The sequence below is a fragment of the Ranitomeya variabilis genome, chromosome 7 (genome assembly GCF_051348905.1).
Source record: "Ranitomeya variabilis isolate aRanVar5 chromosome 7, aRanVar5.hap1, whole genome shotgun sequence".
Lineage (NCBI taxonomy): Eukaryota > Metazoa > Chordata > Amphibia > Anura > Dendrobatidae > Ranitomeya > Ranitomeya variabilis.
Window position 1 is genome coordinate 24,984,569 of NC_135238.1, and position 20,639 is coordinate 25,005,207.

The 20,639-nt window shown below is 42.9% G+C and overlaps 1 protein-coding gene across 2 annotated transcripts in view; it reads left to right on the plus strand.

Moving 5' to 3' along the window:
- Positions 1–20,639, plus strand: part of SBK1 (SH3 domain binding kinase 1) — a 61,501-nt gene that overhangs the window by 30,509 nt on the left and 10,353 nt on the right. The gene's annotated exons all lie outside the window — the stretch shown is intronic.

A 20,639-nucleotide genomic window follows, 5' to 3' on the forward strand; every position in this document is an offset into this window, starting at 1 on the left:
AAACCGACATCGATCCCTCCCGTTCTCTGTAATGTTGGATATGGGTCATTTAACACTTATAGGATACGGACTCGTGCATTGACTGACATTAGTGAAGCCCTGTCGTTGTATCCTGGAAAATCTGAGCATAGTTGTGTGCATAAGTGTCTGGGACATGGCGAGGCCGGTCTGCAATGTCACTCCCATGGCGTGTATGTGGTGGACACACACAAGGCCTGTGTGTACGGCTGTGAATGACACCTACAGGGCTGCACCGTGTCTGTGGAGGGAGCGCTGCTCCGCAGCATTGTGAGGACTGTACATCAATGACAAGGCCCCATAGTAGTCACTCGTCTGTGGAGCACCATTATTCAGATCTGTGACCCCTTTACTCCCATAATAGTGTACCACATATAATGGCAGTGAATGGACCCTACTGTAATATCTGCCCACATATGTATATAGGCTTTCCTACTACTAATAGTACAATTCGCTCCATTCAGGATATATCTGAATGTGGACGTTGTCAGGGATACACAGAAAACTCTGCCTGTCAGCCATCTTGAAAAATGTCTCACAACATTGCTTTGTCTCCAAGAAAACAAAGACAATGGGCGAAATCATGACAACAATGGCACGACTAAGTCAACCGCCTATAGGTATCGGACTACTATATAGATTAGAAGCAATCGGCGCAATTTTGATATTATAAGAGTGGTCTAATAATAAAAGGTATACAATTTCGGAATGACATTGGGGGTCTGGAAGCGTTAGACGCCATTTTTCTTATGGGCAGGAATGGAATAGACAATAGACGTCGCTTGCAGGTCTGGACCTCAGGTGTCATTTTACCCTGGCGGGTTTATTCACATGTCACTAGAAATCATCCCCCCGGGGTCTGTTTGGAGCTGTCTGTACAGGTGTGTGATGGCTCTGGGGGCCATCTACAGCTGGGTGTGTGCTGAGGTGTGGCGCCATAATGGAGGTGGGGGGTATATACTTTATATGTGCAGACCTGGCTCTTGTGTATACGGAGACCTCCCCCAGTGAGTATCATGCTCCGGATAATGGGAATGAATGTAGCCGGGGTCTGCCCGTTCAGCATGCAACTACATTTTATTGGGACGGTGTATTTATAAGTAATATTTTTCGGTCCATGTTCAGTATCATCTGAATGGTACAGGATGATGTTATTATTGTCTGATATGAGGTGTGTAGATGACGGTGACTGATGAATGATGTTTATCATGTGTGATTATCCCACTATCGATGCTAGAAATTCAGGAAATTGTTTAAGCTATGTAAGTGGATTTGTGTATATACAGAGGTATATATGTATATGTTTAGATGTACAGTATATGTATGTGTATATGCTGAGGTGTATCTGTATATGCAGAGGTGTACATGTATGTGTATATGTTCAGGTGTATAGGTATGTTTATATGCTGAGGTGTGTGTATATATACAGTATATATATGCGCTTATATATATATGGTTTATATTTATATGTATATATATATGCTGAGGTGTATACTCATGCGCATATGTATATGCTAAGGTATATATGTGTGTATGTTGAGGTGTATATGTATGTGTATATGCTGAAGTGTATATTTATGTGTATATGTATATGCTGAGGTGTATATTTATGTGTATATGCTGAGATGTATACGTATGTGTGTATGTATATGCTGAGGTGTATATGTTTGTGTGTATGCATACAGTGAGGTGTATATGTATGTGTATATTTATGTGTTTATGTATATGCCGAGGTGTATATGTATGTTCATATGTATATGCTGAGGTGTATATGTATATGCTGTGGTGTATATGTTTGTGTATACGCTGAAATGTATATTTATGTGTATGTGACAAGGTGTATATGTATGTGTATGATGAGGTGTATACGGTTGTGTATATGGAGAGGTGTATATGTATATGCTGAGATGTATGTGTATGTACTGAGGTATATATGTATGTGTATATGTCAAGGTGTATATCTATTTGCTGAGCTCATACCGTGTATATGTATATGACACATTTACACCATGTATATTCCTGTATTCCTGTGTGTGTATGTACATGCCGATGTTATGCCATGTAAGTATGTATGTTTTTCTCATGCACATTTACGTTTTCATGCCAAATTTATGCCGTGTATATGTATGTGTATATTAAGAGACCTCTGCAAAATGTTCAGTTTGTCTTATTTTTCTCTTTATAGGTATATTTTTGAGTAAAATGTAAATTGTTCTTTTATTCTATAAACTTCTGACAACAGGTCTCCTAAGTTCCAAGCAATACATTTTGTATTTTTTTTTTCTGACAAAGAAAAATGGTCAAAATTACAAAAAAAAACCCAGTGCTTTCAGACCTCAAATAATGCAAAGAAAACAAGTTCATAATCATTTAGAAACAACAATACTAATGTTTTAACTCAGGAAGAGTTCAGAAATCAATATTTTGTGGAATAACCATGATTTTTAATCACAGCTTTCATGCGTCTTGGCATGCTTTCCACCAGTCTTTTACACTGCTTTTGGGTGACCTTATGCTACTCCTGGTACAAAAATCTAAGCAGTTCTTCTTATTTTGATGGCTTGTGACTATCCATCATCCTCTTGATTACATTCCAGAGGTTTTCAATGGGGTTCAGGTCTGGAGATTGGGCTGCCCATGACAGGGATTTGATGTGGTGGTCTCTTCATTTTTGCCAGAGCTGTATATGCCGAGATTATGCCATGTACAGTGCCTACAAGTAGTATTCAACCCCCTGCAGATTTAGCAGGTTTACACATTTGGAATTAACTTGGCATTGTGACATTTGGACTGTAGATCAGCCTGGAAGTGTGAAATGCACTGCAGCAAAAAAGAATGTTATTTCTTTGTTTATTTTTTTTTTAAATTGTGAAAAGTCTTTTCAGAGGGTCATTTATTATTCAACCCCTCAACCCACCAGAATTGTTTGGTTCCCTAAAGTATTAAGAAGTAGTTCAGGCACAAAGAACAATGAGCTTCACATGTTTGGATTAATTATCTCTTTTTCCAGCCTTTTCTGACTATTTAAGACCCTCCCCAAACTTGTGAACAGCACTCATACATGGTCAACATGGGAAAGACAAAGGAGCATTCCAAGGCCATCAGAGACAAGATCGTGGAGGGTCACAAGGCTGGCAAGGGGTACAAAACCCTTTCCAAGGAGTTGGGCCTACCTGTCTCCACTGTTGGGAGCATCACCGGAAGTGGAAGGCTTATGGAACTACTGTTAGCCTTCCACAGCCTGGACAGCCTTTGAAAGTTTCCTCCCGTGCCGAGGCCAGGCTTGTCCGAAGAGTCAAGGCTAACCCAAGGACAACAAGGAAGGAGCTCCGGGAAGATCTCATGGCAGTGGGGACATTGGTTTCAGTCAATACCATAAGTAACGTACTCCACCGCAATGGTCTCCGTTCCAGACGAGCCCGTAAGGTACCTTTACTTTCAAAGCGTCATGTCAAGGCTCGTCTACAGTTTGCTCATGATCACTTGGAGGACTCTGAGACTGACTGGTTCAAGGTTCTCTGGTCTGATGAGACCAAGATCGAGATATTTGGTGCCAACCACACACGTGACGTTTGGAGACTGGATGGAACTGCATACGACCCCAAGAATACCATCCCTACAGTCAAGCATGGTGGTGGCAGCATCATGCTGTGGGGCTGTTTCTCAGCCAATGGGCCTGGCCATCTGGTCCGCATCCATGGGAAGATGGATAGCACGGCCTACCTGGAGATTTTGGCCAAGAACCTCCGCTCCTCCATCAAGCATCTTAAGATGGGTCGTCATTTCATCTTCCAACAAGACAACGACCCAAAGCACACAGCCAAGAAAACCAAGGCCTGGTTCAAGAGGCGAAAAATCAAGGTGTTGCAGTGGCCTAGTCAGTCTCCTGACCTTAAGGGTACCGTCACACAGTGCAATTTTGATCGCTACGACGGTACGATTCGTGACGTTCTAGCGATATCGTTACGATATCGCAGTGTCTGACACGCAGCAGCGATCAGGGATCCTGCTGAGAATCGTACGTCGTAGCAGATCGTTTGGAACTTTTTCGTCGCTTGATCACCCGCTGACATCGCTGGATCGTTGTGTGTGACAGCGATCCAGCGATGCGTTCGCTGGTAACCAGGGTAAACATCGGGTAACTAAGCGCAGGGCCGCGCTTAGTAACCCGATGTTTACCGTGGTTACCAGCGTAAAAGTAAAAAAAAAAAAACCGTACATGCTCACCATCTGATGTCCGTCCGGTCCCTTGCCGTCCGCTTCCCGCTCTGACTGTCTGCCGGCCGGAAAGTGAGAGCAGATCACAGCGGTGACGTCACCGCTGCACTCTGCTCTCACTGTACGGCCGGATCTGTCAGAGCAGGAAGCGGACGGCAAGGGACCGGACGGACATCAGATGGTGAGCATGTACGGTTTGTTTTTTTTTACTTTTACGCTGGTAACCAGGGTAAACATCGGGTTACTAAGCGCGGCCCTGCGCTTAGTAACCCGATGTTTACCCTGGTTACCCGGGGACTTCGGCATCGCTCCAGCGCCGTGATTGCAACGTGTGACCGCAGTCTACGACGCTGGAGCGATAATCATACGATCGCTGCGACGTCACGGATCGTGCCGTCGTAGCGATCAAAATTGCACTGTGTGACGGTACCCTAACCCAATTGAAAACTTGTGGAAGGAGCTCAAGATTAAAGTCCACATGAGACACCCAAAGAACCTAGATAACTTGGAGAAGATCTGCATGGAGGAGTGGGCCAAGATAACTCCAGAGACCTGTGCCGGCCTGATCAGGTCTTAGAAAAGACGATTATTAGCTGTAATTGCAAACAAAGATTATTCCACAAAATATTAAACCTAGGGGTTGAATAATAATTGACCCACACTTTTATGTTTAAAATTTATAAAAATTTAACTGAGCAACAAAACTTTTTGGTTTGTAAGATTTATGCATCTGTTAATAAGTCCTGCTCTTGTTTGAAGTTTGAAGGCTCTAACTTATTTGCATCTTATTAAACCTGCTAAATCTGCAGGGGGTTGAATACTACTTGTAGGCACTGTATATGTCTATGTGTGTATAAGTAGAGTTTGTGTCATGCAATTGTATATACATATTCCGTGCATAGGTATGTGCATATGTATATACCAAGTTTATGCTGTGAATATGTACATGCACATGCTGGGTTTATGTCGTGTACATGTATATGCTGAGTTTATGCCGTGTATATGTATATGTAGAGTTTATGCCGTGTGTATGTATATGTAGAGTTTATGCCGTGTATATGTATATGCTGAGTTTATGCCGTGTATATGTATATGCTGAGTTTATGCCGTGTATATGTATATGCTGAGTTTATGCCGTGTATATGTATATGAAGAGTTTATGCCGTGTATATGTAGAGTTTATGATGTGTGTATGTATATGCTGAGTTTATGACGTGTGTATGTATATGCTGAGTTTATGACGTGTGTATGTATATGCTGAGTTTATGATGTGTGTATGTATATGCTGAGTTTATGCCGTGTATATGTATATTTAGAGTTTATGCCGTGTGTGTGTATATGCTGAGTTTATGCCGTGTGTGTGTATATGTAGAGTTTATGCCGTGTATTTGTATATGCTGAGTTTATGCCGTGTGTATGTATATGCTGAGTTTATGCCGTGTATATGTATATGCTGAGTTTATGCTGTGTGTATGTATATGAAGAGTTTATGCCGTGTATTTGTATATGCTGAGTTTATGCCATGTATATGTATATGGTGAGTTTATGCCGTGTATATGTATATGAAGAGTTTATGCCGTGTATTTGTATATGCTGAGTTTATGCCGTGTGTATGTATATGCTGAGTTTATGCCGTGTATATGTATATGGTGAGTTTATGCCGTGTATATGTATATGAAGAGTTTATGCCGTGTATTTGTATATGCTGAGTTTATGCCGTGTACATGTATATGCTGAGTTTATGCCGTGTATATGTATATGAAGAGTTTATGCCGTGTATATGTAGAGTTTATGATGTGTGTATGTATATGCTGAGTTTATGCCGTGTACATGTATATGCTGAGTTTATGCCATGTATATGTATATGGTGAGTTTATGCCGTGTATATGTATATGAAGAGTTTATGCCGTGTATTTGTATATGCTGAGTTTATGCCGTGTGTATGTATATGAAGAGTTTATGCCGTGTATATGTAGAGTTTATGATGTGTGTATGTATATGCTGAGTTTATGCCGTGTACATGTATATGCTGAGTTTATGCCATGTATATGTATATGGTGAGTTTATGCCGTGTATATGTATATGAAGAGTTTATGCCGTGTATTTGTATATGCTGAGTTTATGCCGTGTGTATGTATATGCTGAGTTTATGCCGTGTATATGTATATGGTGAGTTTATGCCGTGTATATGTATATGAAGAGTTTATGCCGTGTATTTGTATATGCTGAGTTTATGCCGTGTGTATGTATATGAAGAGTTTATGCCGTGTATATGTAGAGTTTATGATGTGTGTATGTATATGCTGAGTTTATGATGTGTGTATGTATATGCTGAGTTTATGCCATGTGTATGTATATGCTGAGTTTATGCCATGTGTATGTATATGCTGAGTTTATGCCGTGTATATGTATATTTAGAGTTTATGCCGTGTGTATGTATATGCTGAGTTTATGCCGTGTGTATGTATATGCTGAGTTTATGCCGTGTATATGTATATGGTGAATTTATGCCGTGTATATGTATATGGTGAGTTTATGCCGTGTATATGTCTATGTAGAGTTTATGCCGTGTATGTATATGCTGAGTTTATGCCGTGTGTATGTATATGCTGAGTTTATGCCGTGTATATGTACAGGTCCTTCTCAAAAAATTAGCATATAGTGTTAAATTTCATTATTTACCATAATGTAATGATTACAATTAAACTTTCATATATTATAGATTCATTATCCACCAACTGAAATTTGTCAGGTCTTTTATTGTTTTAATACTGATGATTTTGGCCTACAACTCCTGATAACCCAAAAAACCTGTCTCAATAAATTAGCATATTTCACCCGTCCAATCAAATAAAAGTGTTTTTTAATAACAAACAAAAAAACTATCAAATAATAATGTTCAGTTATGCACTCAATACTTGGTCGGGAATCCTTTGGCAGAAATGACTGCTTCAATGCGGCGTGGCATGGAGGCAATCAGCCTGTGACACTGCTGAGATGTTATGGAGGCCCAGGATGCTTCAATAGCGGCCTTAAGCTCATCCAGAGTGTTGGGTCTTGCGTCTCTCAACTTTCTCTTCACAATATCCCACAGATTCTCTATGGGGTTCAGGTCAGGAGAGTTGGCAGGCCAATTGAGCACAGTAATACCATGGACAGTAAACCATTTACCAGTGGTTTTGGCACTGTGAGCAGGTGCCAGGTCGTGCTGAAAAATGAAATCTTCATCTCCATAAAGCATTTCAGCCGATGGAAGCATGAAGTGCTCCAAAATCTCCTGATAGCTAGCTGCATTGACCCTGCCCTTGATGAAACACAGTGGACAAACACCAGCAGCTGACATGGCACCCCACACCATCACTGACTGTGGGTACTTGACACTGGACTTCAGGCATTTTGGCATTTCCTTCTCCCCAGTCTTCCTCCAGACTCTGGCACCTTGATTTCCGAATGACATGCAAAATTTGCTTTCATCACAAAAAAGTACTTGGGACCACTTAGCAACAGTCCAGTGCTGCTTCTCTGTAGCCCAGGTCAGGCGCTTCTGCCGCTGTTTATGGTTCAAAAGTGGCTTTACCTGGGGAATGCGGCACCTGTAGCCCATTTCCTGCACACGCCTGTGCACGGTGGCTCTGGATGTTTCCACACCAGACTCAGTCCACTGCTTCCTCAGGTTCCCCAAGGTCTGGAATCGGTCCTTCTCCACAATCTTCCTCAGGGTCCGGTCACCTCTTCTCGTTGTACAGCGTTTTCTGCCACATTGTTTCCTTCCAACAGACTTACCATTGAGGTGCCTTGATACAGCACTCTGGGAACAGCCTATTTGTTGAGAAATTTAATTCTGGGTCTTACCCTCTTGCTTGAGGGTGTCAATGATGGCCTTCTTGACATCTGTCAGGTCGCTAGTCTTACCCATGATGGGGGTTTTGAGTAATGAACCAGGCAGGGAGTTTTTAAAAGCCTCAGGTATCTTTTGCATGTGTTTGGAGTTAATTAGTTGATTCAGAAGATTAGGGTAATAGGTCGTTTAGAGAACCTTTTCTTGATATGCTAATTTATTGAGACAGGTTTTTTGGGTTATCAGGAGTTGTATGCCAAAATCATCAGTATTAAAACAATAAAAGACCTGACAAATTTCAGTTGGTGGATAATGAATCTATAATATATGAAAGTTTAATTGTAATCATTACATTATGGTAAATAATGAAATTTAACACTATATGCTAATTTTTTGAGAAGGACCTGTATATGCTGAGCTTATGACGTGTGTATGTATATGCTGAGTTTATGAGGTGTGTATGTATATGCTGAGTTTATGCCGTGTGTATGTATATGCTGAGTTTATGCCGTGTATATGTATATGGTGAGTTTATGCCGTGTATATGTATATGGTGAGTTTATGCCGTGTATATGTCTATGTAGAGTTTATGCCATGTATATGTCTATGTAGAGTTTATGCCGTGTATGTATATGCTGAGTTTATGCCGTGTGTATGTATATGCTGAGTTTATGACGTGTGTATGTATATGCTGAGTTTATGACGTGTGTATGTATATGTTGAGTTTATGAGGTGTGTATGTATATACTGAATTTATGCCGTGTGTATGTATATGTAGAGTTTATGCTGTGTATATGTATATGCTGAGTTTATGCCGTGTGTATGTATATGCTGAGTTAATGCCGTGTATATGTATATTTAGAGTTTATGCCGTGTATATGTATATGCTGAGTTTATGCCGTGTATATGTATATGGTGAGTTTATGCCGTGTATATGTATATGGTGAGTTTATGCCGTGTATATGTCTATGTAGAGTTTATGCCGTGTGTATGTCTATGTAGAGTTTATGCCGTGTATATGTCTATGTAGAGTTTATGCCGTGTATGTATATGCTGAGTTTATGCCGTGTGTATGTATATGCTGAGTTTATGCCGTGTATATGTATATGCTGAGTTTATGACGTGTGTATGTATATGCTGAGTTTATGATGTGTGTATGTATATACTGAATTTATGCCGTGTGTATGTATATGCTGAGTTTATGACGTGTGTATGTATATGCTGAGTTTATGCTGTGTATAGGTGCTGACCTGTAATGGTCATTGCTAGCATTGATCCACAATAAGACAATAAGTAGGATTGTATGTGTACCGGTTGTGTATATATGCCATATCAACAGTTATCACTAGTATGTGACTACATTATATCTTGTGCTGTGCACCGTTCAGAATAAGCGGATTTTTCTGTAGCATGTCTTGTATTCTATCTGATATCTGGCGACTTGTGTCACCTCTAGGGGGAGCTCAGTGAATACTGATTCATCATTTAGTTCAATAGGAGACTATGCAGTGAGCTCCCTCTAGTGACAGCTGACCTATATTATTTAAAGGGGTTAGGCTTCTTTCACACTAGCGTCGTGCACTGCACGTCGCTATGCGTCGTTTGGTTGAAAAAACGCATCCTGCAAAAGTGCTTGCAGGATGCGTTTTTTCACCATTGATTTGCATTTGCGTCGCATTGCGACGCTTTGCCACACGTCGCAACCGTCGTGCGACGGTTGCGCCGTGTTGTGGCGGACCGTCGGCTGCAAAAAACGTTACATGTAACGTTTTTTGCTGCCGACGGACCGCCATTTCCGACCGCGCATGCGCGCCCGGAACTCCGCCCCCACCTCCCCGCACCTCACAATGGGGCAGCGGATGCATGTAAAAACAGCATCCGCTGCCCCCGTTGTGCGGCGCATTCACTGCTAGTGTCGGTACATCGGCCCGACGCACTGCGACGGGCCGAGTACGACGCTAGTGTGAAAGAAGCCTTATCCGACCTTTAGGGAAAAAAAAAAATAAAAAATGACAGAAAATATACAAAAATAGCAAACAAAAAACAATAGTCGCCTCTACTATTCCCTGACGATCAAGAAGAAGCTCGGGAGGTCTCTTCCATTGCTCAAACATTGGAGCCATGATGCCTATATATTGCCATTTTTGACTAGACCTCTACAGGTGACCCCGAGTCCAGGCAGTGTCCCTGCCTGTCGCTGTATTCTAAGGGTTAATGCTACTGTTATGTGATATGTATAATATCTGCTCAGGTATGAGACGCTCAGGAACCTGACACTTTGCAGACAATGAGGCCGAGGATGGAATTCAATATGCTTCATTTTTCCCAGCGCTCTCCCTCCGCAGGGCGATGGTGACGAGAGGACTGACTGTACTCGAATCCTATATATCAAAGAGACTCGGGGTTCCAATTGTGCACGAAGCCACATGAAGGACTCTCTGTACCCTGATCATCCACAGGACACTCATTAAGGGAATTCTTTTTTGTGCCCATCAGCACACGGTGACCGAGATTGAAAATTTTTCAAATAAATTATCCAAAAAAAAATTCTGAGCAGCCATCATGAAAAGGCCATTCAATAGATTACCCTGCAGTGAGAGCAGCAGCGATGGCGGGATGGCACGTTATGTGGAGGGCTAATTAGGCTGGGGTCATATATGGTGCCTGTAGTTTTTTTTAAATTTAATTTATATATCTCCACTGAAAACAATTATTTAGGAAAAGTGCTATAAAAGCTATATCCACCTGTCACAGTGGAGGGGTCCGTCCTATAGGACCTCCACCAATCCTGAGAACTAGGTTAGACGGTCAATTTAAAACAGAGAAGTGGCCCTCTATGTGCAGTCAGGCCGCACTGATTGGTCTTTGTATAAGAAATTAATCTTTTTTTTAAAATATATAAATATAGATATATGTGGGGGGTTTTGCCTGGTGTTAATGCCGTTGTTCTCCTGAATCCGGCGATGTTTTTATTTTGTTCCTGCGCCTCTCTGTTCCTGAGATATGGCCTCCTCTTCCCTGTATGTAAAACTAGTCTTGTTAGCCAACTGGGTAGGGCCGTCACAAAACACGCCCACAGATAATTTTAGGACCACGCCCACTTGTGACAAGACTAGATTTATATACTAGGAAGAAGAGGCCGTATCTCAGGAACAGAGAGGCGTAGGAAGAAAAGAAAAACAACGCCATATTCAGTAGAACAGCGGCTATTACACCAGGTAAAGAAACTTCATATTTAAGACAAATGAAAGGTCCCCTTTAAAGGGATTGTCCACTATTCAGATAACCTCTTCTCAATTATGTAGTCCACCATGTATAATAAGAAACAGTCTGTACTCACCTCTGGGGCCGACACTATTCCAGTGAGGGGCACACATGACGTTATGTCACGTGAGCACTGCAGTCAATCAGCTGCTGCTAATGGTCTCACTTCCTTACGGACGTAACCGGTATCAAGGAAGTCAGAGAGCAGCAGCAGTTCTCATGTCTTCCGGATATCGGTGAACGGAGGTATGTTGCCGACGCAGCCGCCAACGGAGGTGAATACAGGCTGTTTTCTTTATTTTACAAGGGGGGCTATTATGAGTGAGAATTTTGATGTCCGAATAGTGGACAACCCCTTTAAGGATTAATATGTAACAACAATTTATAATAAAATACTACTCTCGTATAGGATGATAGGAGCATTGGGCCATTGGATCAATACGCTTGAAAAGTGACAGTCATTTTACCGAACAGTTGCTACTTTTTCCCCTTTCCTTGCGTCATCCCTTACAAATTGCCTTATCCAGCAGGGGGCGATGATGAGTACAAGACAAAGCCACATGGTCCTATTATAGTGAATAGGATCAGAAATTTATTTATGATATTTTTTTATTTTTAGGGTACAGTTTCTTTAAACGTAAAGTGACATCTCCAGTGATGGTCCAGCTCAGGGTTTTCTCCGATCTCCGGCATGCTTGGCGGCCTCCGAGCTGTACTGAGCCTTGTCAGCTTGTACATTTGACGGATCAATCTCATAGCGTGAAATAGTGGCACGCTGTCAAATATACTGATCGTCAAGGTACAGCGGAGCCGAGAGACGGACAAGTATGGAGGACCAGAGAGGCAACCCTGGAGTCTGCACATGGTAGCACAAATCTGGCAACATTGGATCGTGGTACTTCATGGATTATATTCCCAAACTGGCCAATTTCTGTTTGACCATTTGCAAGTGTAAGCCTATGGAGATACACTAATTGGCCAATTTCTGTTTGACCATTTGCAAGTGTAAGCCCATGGAAATGCACAAATTGGCCAACTTGTGCGCTAAGAACCCCTATTTTATAAGTATAGTCTTTATAGCAATAATACAGTTCAAAATTTCATATATTAAATTTTCACATAAATTTCATAAGGCCCAGATCATAAATTGCATTTTGTTTCAGTCCCTTTTTTTTATTTCTCTTCTGGCAATCATTGACGTTTTTCCACACGCATGGTGCGAGCGGTTTATGAATTTTTTGCTCAAAATTAAGAATTCTTTTTATTTTTGCCTTTGACCTGTTAGCTCAAAAAGTCACGCGTTTCACTAAGTGATGCTAAAATTTGCACCACAGCATCTGGCGTGCACTGCACGGAAAGGCCTGGAGGATAAGGATATTTGCTTCAGATTTAGTGACTTTTTGAGAAATCGCAACTGAACAAAAATTAGACCAAAAAAGAGATACAAATTAAATGAAGAATGAGGCACAAATGAAAAATAGGCAAAAACACCAAAAAAGCACAAATACAATGAAGAATAAGATGCAAATTAAAAAAAGGGGAAAAACAGTGATGTCACTGATTTGCGTGCAGTGATGTCCCTACTTGGATGCAGTGATGTCCCTACTTGGATGCAGTGACGTCACTATTTGGATGCAGTGATGTCACTACTTGGATGCAGTGATGTCCCTACTTGGATGCAGTGATGTCACTATTTGGATGCAGTGATGTCCCTACTTGGATGCAGCGACGTCACTACTTGGATGCAGCGATGTCCGTACTTGGATGCAGCGACGTCCCTACTTGGATGCAGCGACGTCACTACTTGGATGCAGTGACGTCCCTACTTGGATGCAGTGATGTCACTACTTGGATGCAGTGATGTCATTAATTGGGTGCAGGGATGTCACTACTTGGGTGCAGGGATGTCACTACTTGGGTGCAGGGATGTCACTACTTGGATAATAATAATAATTTTATTTATATAGCGCTTTACAAATTATAGAGGGGACTTGTACAGACAATAGACATTACAGCATAACAGAAATCACAGATCAAAACAGATACCAGTAGGAATGAGGGCCCTGCTCTCAAGCTTACAAACTATGAGGAAAAGGGGAGACACGAGAGGTGGATGGTAACAATTGCTTTAGTTATTTGGACCAGCCATAGTGTAAGGCTCGGGTGTTCATGTAAAGCTGCATGAACCAGTTAACAGCCTAAGTATGTAGCAGTGCAGACACAGAGTGCTATTAACTGCATAAAGTGTATGAGAACATGATGTGAGGAACCTGATTATGGTTTAAGTCATTTTGAATGGGCCACACAGGGATTGTTAGGTTAATGCGTTGAGGCGGTATTCCAATCTGAACAAATGTTTTTAGGGCACGCTTAAAACTGTGGGGATTAATCATATTAACCTGGGTAGTGCATTCCAAAGAATTGGCGAAGCACGTGAAAAGTCTTGGAGACGGGAGGGGAGGTTCTGATTATTGAGGATGCTAACCTCAGATCATTAGCAGAGCGGAGGGCACGGGTAGGGTGGTAGGCTGAGACCAGGGAGGAAATAAAGGGTGGTGCTGAGCCATGGAGTGCTTTGTGGATGAGGGTAGTAGTTTTGTACTGGATTCTGGAATGGATGGGTAACCAGTGTAATGACTGGCACAGGGTAGAGGCATCGGTGTAACAGTTGGTGAGGATTATGATCCTGGCTGCAGCATTCAGGACAGATTAGAGAGTGGAGAGTTGGATGCAGTGATGTCACTACTTGGATGCAATGTTGTCACTACTTGGGTGCTGTGATGTCATTACTTGGGTGCAGTGATGTCATCCACTTAAGCCTTGATAGTTAACTCTGGAATAGTTAACATTGTGGTAATGAGCTGTTCAGGCTGACGATGCTTAGTAGGGTTGTCTCAGGACAGACGTCGCTGCTATATCATTAGGATATTCAATCAATATCCGTTCAGCCGGGGTCTGAACTCTGTGTTCTCCGTAGATCACTTAAACCAAGTGGCGGCGGTTCCTGTCGATCACACGGCATAGGGGGCTATTGACTATGCAGGGCCGACTCTGCAGCCTCGGGTCATATCCAGCTGGCAGGAGATGAAGTAGCACCGTGCCTTCCAATCACCTTAGTAAAACATTTTACACAGTATGAATTTTTGAATTAATCGTCGCGTTTTCACAAGAAAGTCCCTTTTGATGCTACAACCCTGTGTTTTTAACATTAGAGGATGTATAAAAAGCCTTATTAACACATGTACGGATGCCAGAGAAATGATTCCCTCTGTGACGTATCCTGCAAGGTTATCAATCAATTCAGGAGAGGAAGAGAAAAACAGAGATTATCATGGAGACACATGTGCCAAAATGATAAATGGATGGAACTGGAAGAAGACAGGTCCTCAGAATACATGAGATGTCGGGAGAGGACAGAAAGACTGAAAAATGCATAAAAGTATATAAATATATACATATTTACTGGCTACATATATACTTCTCAACGATGAAATGACAATCCAAAGATTAAAAGTGATGGGATTATGCAAATCTCAGGATGGAGATCTGTTAACAATATCAAAAGATGAAAAAATGGAAACTACATTTTAAAAACCTCTTGAATTACTCAGTATGGAGTATGAGCACCAAGTGCAGAAATCCCCGCACTTTAGAGCCTCGGCTGCCATCACTGCGGTTATTAATGGTTGGCTAAGGAAGGTTTTGCTGAACTGAATTGACTTGGGAAAATCATCAAGGTCCACTGCTGGCAGCTCCTGTGTAATCACCAACCAATGATGTCCCGTGAGTGCGATGGCAGACAAGTCATGGTAGCATGTTTAGGACATGTATGTGGCTCACACTAACACAAGCAACATACCACCTGTTGTTGTCGTATTGGAAACTGCTCCTGGGACACTTTGGAGAAATGGCTGCATCCCTAGTTCAACCACCAAGTCAACGTAACGCCGAGAATGTAGACTAGTGGGGTCCACTATCGTACATTATGCCACCCCACACCATAATCCCGTGAATAGGACCAGTGTGATGTTTCCAAGTGAAGGTCTCTTCATGGCATTGCCAACGTGGTCTCCAGAGCAATCTTCGACTATCATTGCATTCAAGTCAAAAGCTGAACTAATTGCTGAAGAGGACAGACCTCCAATCCAGCCTCCATTGCCATCTTGTTCTGCACCATGACGCCTTTGAGAGTGGTGGCATGAGGTCAGTGGACACCTGTAGCCGGACGTCTGTCTCGTAGACTAATGTTGTGCTAACGCCTTCTGATGCTTTGTGTAGACAGCATTTGATGCCTTAGGCTCAGTCTATGACTTCCAGTTTCACTTGCTATACAGAATGAATCACCGAGCGCCATTCTTATAAACCGATGATCCGTCTGTGCTGAGGTTCACCTCTGTGCATACCCTGCTGTTATTCCACTTCATCTTTTTTCTCCCAACCCCTTGGACACCTAACATAGTACAGTGCTGATATCTTGGCCTATGTGCGTTGCGATCTGCTGGACTTATGATCCAAGATTTCTTAGTTCAAGGATTCCGTCTCTCCCAGTTTGCGACAATTGGCCATAACTTGCACGTCGACGAACAGGAGTTATCACAGAATCATGCTACAAGAATTGATCCTATTGTTTGAGCTTTCATGTAGCTAACAAAATTTGCTTTTCATCTTGCTTTTATGCCCCCCCCCACGTGCCACAAATTGTAGTACTTGAAAATGTGTTAATTCGCAAATCTTAGCATTGCCTTCTTGCTGTTATAATTTAAATGTTGAGCAGTGTATATACAGAAATATATTCTGTACTCACAACACACATATGTACTGCACACTCATTTATACATATACTTATTGTACATGTATAATGCACGTACTAGTATGCAATAGGTCACACACCATGTGGTGTGCGGATGTTACCTCTTCCCTAAGGCAAGGCCAAAAAAAAAAGAAAGTTTGTGACTCCAGGGTGCACATAATTAACCTCTACTTCCTGGTAGTGTGATGTGATGTGGTGCACTCTAAATAGTCCAGAAAAACAAGGAGGCCCGAGGGGCTGTTGATAACTTTTACTTATTGCAAGAATACACAGGTACATCCAGATAAGCGACGATTTAACAAAGATTCAATTCTAATGCAGCAATCACAGTTACTTTTCAGTACAGCAATGCATATATATATATGGTGCAGTGATTCCTGAGTCTCAGCTTCTGCTTAGATGCACAGTCCTTATCACACAGTTATCTGAGGTTTCTCATATACAGGAGCTTTGGCTGCTCCCTCACCTGCTCCTTCAGCTTTCCTGGGCGACTACTACACTTGTGCACAAAATGTCTCCTTCTCTACCAAGCCCAGGACCCGGTCATGTGGTCTAACCTTGTGACCTTATGGCCATATATATAAAGAAGGACTGCTTTGTTAACGCTTTACAACCTCTTGAGAGTAGAACATAACAAGTACATCACTGTGCATATATAAACCACTTCTATGTACTGAATTCTCATCTACAGTATCTGCAAATGGAAATGTGAACATTATGTAAACATAATGGGGTAGCTGTTAGCTCTGCTACATCTTAAATGCACATACACTACAACTTTGGAGCATTACATATTCACCTCCTTTAAAAATGTGCATGTCCCTGTGAATTTGGAACTTCTTACTGTGCTCTAGAACAACCTAGAAGAGAAACACACGTAAAAAGCAAACAGTACAATATCAGTAGTCCATGAGTCTCTGTATAAATGTAGTAACCTGGAGCAAATATAACATCGTTAAAAAGTCCTTGAAGGCAAGTAGCTTGAACGTTGCATAAAATGATGGAAATGAAGAACATGGGGCTGTTATATCACAATCTCTTGTAGTGGGCTATTTTCTCTGTTGATAGTCCCTTAGGCTTAACTCAGTGAATCAAGGTATCTTACTGGCACACAACCCTTGGTGTCTCTCTCTGACCTTCTCAATGAATCACTTGTGATATCTGATGGGGACTCAATCTCAAGGGATTCAGAGTCAATACATTCAGTGGGTGGTGGCTGAAAATCAACACGTTCGTACTCCGGGTAATCAGGTTGTGGGATGGACCACCGTAAACAAGGACCAAATGGTCATCCAACAGGAAATACTGCAGGTGTCTCTGACCTTTCGTCAAGGGGTACCTGATCTGGAATGGCAATCTCTGCAGGAATCTTCCTGGAATGAGCTTTGAAGTCATCTAGTGGATGGTTGGCGATGTCATTCCGCTGTCATCTCTTGAGGGATCTCTGACGTCATCTGTCAGGCAAAGCTTCATGTGGCTATGGTGCACCAGCTTGGTTGTCTCTTCATTCTCTTTAGAGATATTGCAGAGTTCTACTCCAGGCAGAGGGATAGCTCGAACGATGTATGGGCAAGTTTCCCACTTCTCAGCTAGTTTGTTGGTGCAATGATTCTTCTTAAGCAAAATTCAATCCCCGACTGTCAGGAGTTTTGCTTTGCCATTGCAGTTGTGGTTCTCATCTTGCCTCTAACGAACGACTTTCATTCTCTCTTCCACAATGAGATTAGCTTATTCTAGTCGTCACTGATGCTCTAACCCAATCGGTGTGTGGTAGAAGGTTGACTGTCTCTGGAACTTGCACTTCCAAGGCAACATCTGCTCGTAGTCTTCCTTGTCTACTAAGCATTAGGTAATAAGGCATATACCCGGTGGAACAATGGACATTGTTATTGTAGAGATTGGCCAAATACACTGCCAGAATTGGTCTGTCAGTTCTCTGCTTAGCAGGTATTGCATATTACATGTCAATTAGAGTCTGGTTCATCCGATCACACAGACCGTTACACTGAGGATCATATGCAGTTGTTTGTTCTCACTTTATTACAGCCATAGAGAGCACACAGTTATTGGAACAGTTCAGACTCAAATGTAGCACCTCTATCAGTTGGGATGTTTTCTGGGTTTCCATAAGGTTGTACGAAAGTCTTCCAGAAGATTTTGGCTGTCGTTTTTTCTGTAAGGTCTTTCACTGGCACTGCCACAGCAAATTTTGTATAGTGGTCGATGATAGTCAGGGCATAGGAGACTCCAGTTTCACTAGGCTGTAGTTTCACATGATCCAGTGCAACCCACTCCGATGGCTTATGAGTGACTATTGGGGGCTTTCTGGTCAGAGCTTTATCCACGTCTCAATGTACAAGCAGTACATTTGTGGCACCATTTTTCTATGTCGATTCCCGATCCAATAGGATGTCTATTGGATGTTGGCCTCCGTCTTGTTGCAACCAAAATGTCCTGATTGGTTATGATAGGCTTCCAAGACAATGTTGGCATTTTCCTTGGTACAACGATCTGGATTACTCGCTCATGGGTAGTTGAGTCAATGGTTCTTCGAACTAGAAGTCCTCTTTCAAAGAATAGTCATTTCCACTGTCTCAAGAGTCTTTTTAACTCAATGTTCCTGTAGCTGCCTTGGTCTCTATGGAGTCCATTCTTCATAGTGAGGAGATTCCTTAGGGTACCGTTACACTAAACGATTTACCAACAATCACGACCAGCGATATGACCTGGCCGTGATCGTTGGTAAGTCGTTGTGTGGTCGCTGGAGAGCTGTCACACAGACAGCTCTCCAGTGACCAACGATGCCGAAGTCCCCGGGTAACCAGGGTAAACATCGGGTTACTAAGCGCAGGGCGGCGCTTTGTAACCCGATGTTTACCCTGGTTATCATTGTAAATGTAAAAAAAAAAAACACTACATACTTACATTCCGATGTCCGTCAGGTCCCTCGCTGTCTGCTTCCCTCACTGACTGTGTCAGTGCCGGCCGTAAAGCACAGCACAGCGGTGACATCACCGCTGTGCTCTGCTTTTACTTTACGGCCGGCGCTCACAGTCAGTGCGGGAAGCCGCCGGCGAGGGACGTGACAGACACCGGAATGTAAGTATGTAGTGTTTTTTTTTTTTTACATTTACAATGGTAACCAGGGTAAACATCGGCCCTGCGCTTAGTAACCCGATGTTTACCCTGGTTACAAGCGAGCACATCGCTGGATCGGTGTCACACACACCGATCCAGCGATGACAGCGGGTGATCCAGCGACGAAAGAAAGTTTCAAACGATCTGCTACGACGTACGATTCTCAGCAGGGTCCCTGATCGCAGTAGCGTGTCAGACACAGCGAGATCGTATGTATATTGCTGGAACGTCACGGATCGTGCCGTCGTAGTGACCAAAGTACCACTGTGAGACGGTACCCTTAGAGTATTCAGCACTCTACTCTCTTCCTGGATTTGGATCCATTGGACTCTGTCAGTTTGCAACTGTTGCTCTTACTGGTTAAATAAAGGTTGAATAATTCACCTCAACATAAGGGCTTCTTGCTTTACGGACAATTGGTGGACATATGGCATCTCTACTTCTCCTCATTCATCACCTTCAGGCTCTTAAAAAGTAGGAATACGGGATAATGCGTCAGCATTGATGTTAGGTTTTCCTGCTGCTCTGTAAATGATAATGAATTGGTAATTTGTCAGTCGTGATGCCATTCTCTGTTTTAGGGCTCCCAGTTGGGCCACATTTAGGTTTGACAATCGGTTGTTGTCTGTGAAAGCTATGAAAGTGGAGCGCCCCCACTGCCGCAGGGCCAAGGGGTACCCGGTACCGGGCCTCTGTGTCTCAGTCCTGGGGTTGTCACGGTGGCTAGGCCCGGTCCGTGACCCTGCTGAGGGGCGTCCAGTGAAAGTTGAGAATGTGATGATGTTATGGTGCAGTGCAGGTCGCGGTAAATAACGAGGACACCAGGTTGCAGTCTCTTTACCTCTTTACTGAAGGCTTCAGGATCCTCAATCCGGAATACGGTCAACCGGGCTACCGGAGTCCGGCCGGTCCGATGGCACCTCCAGAGTTCCCTTTGCAGGTGGAAATCTGTGCCTACCTTCTAGCGCTTGTGTGTTTGGGTCCTTCCCTGCTGTGCTTACGGGATAGTCCCCACAACTGTTGTGTCTGTTTCTGAAGTTCCCTCACAACTCGATGATGATGTTCTTCTTCGTCCCCCCAGATGATATGGCTTGGACGCACCCGTATGACGGGTAGGCTCGGAGCTCTTCCGGGACCCTAGAGTCGCCCCTCTCCAAATGTTGCCCCCTGTGTCTGCTTAGGTGATTTTGGGGGAGACAGCCCACCTAGAACTGACTGTCCTTCCGTAGGTTTGAAGTAAGGCCTGGAGCTCAATACTTCCTCGGCGTTTCCGGCCACCGGCTACGCGCCTCAGTAGGATGTTGCCTCGTCTTACAGCACGACTCCTACTGGTGTTTCTCCTTGTTGCGTTGA